Genomic DNA, 4,757 nt, shown 5'->3' with positions numbered 1-4,757 from the left:
TTCCTGCACAGATCCCCCTGTGTTTATATGCCGCCCACAATATCTCCCCAGACAGTGATATCTCCCCGCTCAGAGTCAGTAAGTCTCATGTAGCTGTCAGGATAGTCAGGCAGTGGAGAGCCCGTCTTCAGCCAGCGTCCCTTAAAGGATCAGCGCTTTTGTACTAAATTTGCAAAGATTTTTATCTGTACATTTTTTGCCCTTTTATTTTGTCCTCCCCTTCTTGCAAGAGCCATAACTTTTTTTTATTTTTCCGCTGACACAACTGTATGAGGTTTGTTTTATGCTGGACCACTTGTAATTTGGAATTACACCATTCAGGGTGTCCCTAAAGTCTGGACACATAGGCAAAAATACATATTTTCAAGAAATGAAATTTATTGACAAAATTTTATTAAATTGGAAATATTAAATAACTTCTTCAATATGATTTCCCTCGTTTGCGATGCAAAGGTTGATGCACTTTGGAGAATTCCCGTGAACTCGATGCAATAAATCCACATGGCCGTCAAGTTTAGCACATTCATTCTTTATGTGTTCAATCAAGTGGGTTACATCTGTGATCTTCATTGAGCACACATTCTACTTTCGAATACCCCAGAAAAAGAAGTCAAGGGGGCTAAGGTCAGATGACGGATGAAGACCACTCCACATGACCACGTCTTCCAGTCCAGTTAGGGAAATCGTCATTCAGCCAATCTCTTACCACCATGGCGATATGGACAGGGGAACCATTCAGGAAGACCTTCACCTAAACTTTGAAGTTGGTGCATTAACTCATCTCTCAGCATGGTGATATGGACAGGGGCACCATCCTGTAGGAACCATTCGGGAAGTCCTTCACCTAAACTTTGAAGTTGGTGCATTAACTGATCTCTCAGCATGGCGAGATAAGTCTCATCAGTTACATGTTCATCGAAGAAGAATGGTCCCAACACAAGAGCGTTCCACCAACCATCATTTTTGGTGCTCCTTGCAGTTGTGCATAATCAACAATGGGGATTTCTTTGTGAGCAGTATCAAACATTTTTTTAACCTCACCATTGACATAAAGCAAAGCTTCACCGCTGAGCAGCAGAGTCTCGGGTGAAACCAATGTTTTCATCCAATTTATTGGAAAACCATTCACACATCTCAAGTCGTCTATCAGGGTCATCCTCAGTTATATGATGCAAGATTTGTAACTTGTACAGATGAAATTTTTGCTCTTTTAAGATACGACTGATGGTTGTTTTGGGAACACCCAGCCCCATGGATGTCCCACAAAGTGATTTTTTTTGGGGGGGGCTGGTATAAATTTTAGCCATCACAAATTCTTTAATTTTATCTGATACATTTGGTCGTCTAGAACGGGGGTTTGCCTGTTTCTTTGAACTTTTAACCACCTTGGCCACCGTGGAAAAAGTCAAGTGGAATCCTCCTTGGATGATGTGCATTAAATTCATCTGCTATCTTTCAAATATGACCTTGCTTCATGTCCACTGAGAAGTACCAGTTCAATTCTTTCTTATTTCGACAAAGCCATATTTCATCTGTGGAGCAAAAATAAATTATAGTTAATGAGAATTATTATTATTTATTATTATAGAGTCCATTCTGCGGTAGAAATGACCTGGTAACGTGATTCTCCAGGACGGCGCAATAACAACGATATCAAATTCATACATTTTTTTTTTTAATATATCCTAGTGGGTAAAACAATTTCAGAACCCTGTAAGAGAATGTGTTTGTGTCACAATTTTCTGAGATTGCAACATTTTGTATTCTTCCATGGCTGGAGCTGTATGAGGGACTTGCTTTCTTGCTTATTGCTCCCTGAGCAGAAGTTTTTATTATAAAACGATTTTGGGGTACATATCATATTTCGATAACTTTTTTTTGTGTATTTTGGGGGAATTGGAAAATGAGAATTCCGCAGTTCTGATTTATTTTTGTCATTTATAATAGGGTTTAGATTTTATATTTTGATAGATTTGACTTTTTTTTGTGCACAAAAATACCAAATATTTGTATAGTTTTAAAATTATTTAATCTCTTTATTTTTTGAAAGGGGAAAAAGAGGTGATAGACACTTTTATATATTTTTTTATATTGAAGTTTTTAATTTATTTGTTATTGTTTTTCTTATTATTTTTTTATAATGATAGGAGCTCAGCTCTGGTCACTGCAGGCGCTCGCTGCTCCCAGATCACCTACTTCCTGACTGCGAGGGCAGGGGCTTCTGCTTGACTGACAGTTAGGCCCGATGGCAGCTGCTTTGGTTCAGTGCTTACAAACTCAATACAAAAGATCTTGTAAGCTCTGTACGGCAGCTGCTGCAACTAGGTAATTCGCATTCAACAACAAGAAATTACAGGACACAAGAACTGTGCTAAACTTTAACAAATAATAAATAGGAACGTTTATTTTTACAAGCACTCTCTAATTATACCCATCTTACAGGACGGAAATGACAATTTATTATAGATCCTTTAATATAACTCAGCACTATATGTGAAGTACGGCGGGGGGTTCGGTGATGTCTGCAGTGTATATAAGGGGGCTCCTCTTCGTATATATATATATATATAAGGGGGCACAGTATATACAGAGGGCTCAGTATATACAGGGGGCTGCTCTGTGTATATATATGAGGGGGCACAGTATATACAGGGGGCTGCTCTGTGTATATATATATATATAGGTGAGGGGGTACAGTATATACAGGGGGCTGCTCTGTGTATATATATATATATATGAGGGGGCACAATATATACAGGGGGCTGCTCTGTGTATATATATATGAGGGGGCACAGTATATACAGGGGGCTGCTCTGTGTATATATATGAGGGGGCACAGTATATACAGGGGGCTGCTCTGTGTATATATATGAGGTGGCACAGTATATACAGGGGGCTGCTCTGTGTATATATATGAGGGGGCACAGTATATACAGGAGGCTGCTCTGTGTATATATATATGAGGGGGCACAGTATATACAGGGGGCTGCTCTGTGTATATATATATATATATATATAGGTGAGGGGGTACAGTATATACAGGGGGCTGCTCTGTGTATATATATATATATGAGGGGGCACAATATATACAGGGGGCTGCTCTGTGTATATATATATGAGGGGGCACAGTATATACAGGGGGCTGCTCTGTGTATATATATGAGGGGGCACAGTATATACAGGGGGCTGCTCTGTGTATATATATGAGGTGGCACAGTATATACAGGGGGCTGCTCTGTGTATATATATGAGGGGGCACAGTATATACAGGGGGCTGCTCTGTGTATATATATGAGGGGGCACAGTATATACAGGGGGCTGCTCTGTGTATATATATATGAGGGGGCACAGTATATACAGGGAGCTGCTCTGTGTATATATATGAGGGGGCACAGTATATACAGAGGGCTGCTCTGTGTATATATATGAGGGGGCACAGTATATACAGGGGGCTGCTGTGTGTGTATATATGAGGGGGCACAGTATATACAGGGGGCTGCTCTGTGTGTATATATGAGGGGGCACAGTATATACAGGGGGCTGCTCTGTGTATATATATATGAGGGGGCACAGTATATACAGGGAGCTGCTCTGTGTATATATATGAGGGGGCACAGTATATACAGGGGGCTGCTCTGTGTATATATATGAGGGGGCACAGTATATACAGGGGGCTGCTGTGTGTGTATATATGAGGGGGCACAGTATATACAGGGGGCTGCTCTGTGTGTATATATGAGGGGGCACAGTATATACAGAGGGCTGCTCTGTGTATATATATGAGGGGGCACAGTATATACAGGGGGCTGCTCTGTGTATATATATGAGGGGGCACAGTATATACAGGGGGCTGCTCTGTGTATATATATGAGGGGGCACAGTATATACAGAGGGTTGCTCTGTGTATATATATGAGGGGGCTCAGTATATACAGGGGGCTGCTCTGTGTATATATATGAGGGGGCACAGTATATACAGAGGGTTGCTCTGTGTATATATATGAGGGGGCACAGTATATACAGGGGGCTGCTCTGTATATATATATATGAGGGGGCTCAGTATATACAGGGGGCTGCTCTGTATATATATATATGAGGGGGCACAGTATATACAGGGGGCTGCTCTGTGTATATATATATATATATATATATATAGGTGAGGGGGTACAGTATATACAGGGGGCTGCTCTGTGTATATATATATATATGAGGGGGCACAATATATACAGGGGGCTGCTCTGTGTATATATATATGAGGGGGCACAGTATATACAGGGGGCTGCTCTGTGTATATATATGAGGGGGCACAGTATATACAGGGGGCTGCTCTGTGTATATATATGAGGTGGCACAGTATATACAGGGGGCTGCTCTGTGTATATATATGAGGGGGCACAGTATATACAGAGGGCTGCTCTGTGTATATATATGAGGGGGCACAGTATATACAGGGGGCTGCTGTGTGTGTATATATGAGGGGGCACAGTATATACAGGGGGCTGCTCTGTGTGTATATATGAGGGGGCACAGTATATACAGAGGGCTGCTCTGTGTATATATATGAGGGGGCACAGTATATACAGGGGGCTGCTCTGTGTATATATATGAGGGGGCACAGTATATACAGGGGGCTGCTCTGTGTATATATATGAGGGGGCACAGTATATACAGAGGGTTGCTCTGTGTATATATATGAGGGGGCACAGTATATACAGGGGGCTGCTCTGTGTATATATATGAGGGGGCACAGTATATACA

The sequence above is a fragment of the Phyllobates terribilis genome, unplaced genomic scaffold (genome assembly GCF_046119375.1).
Source record: "Phyllobates terribilis strain yellow unplaced genomic scaffold, ASM4611937v1 Scaffold_7__3_contigs__length_470593459, whole genome shotgun sequence".
Lineage (NCBI taxonomy): Eukaryota > Metazoa > Chordata > Amphibia > Anura > Dendrobatidae > Phyllobates > Phyllobates terribilis.
The sequence above is the reverse complement of the archived record's forward strand: the minus strand, read 5'-3'. Positions refer to the sequence as shown.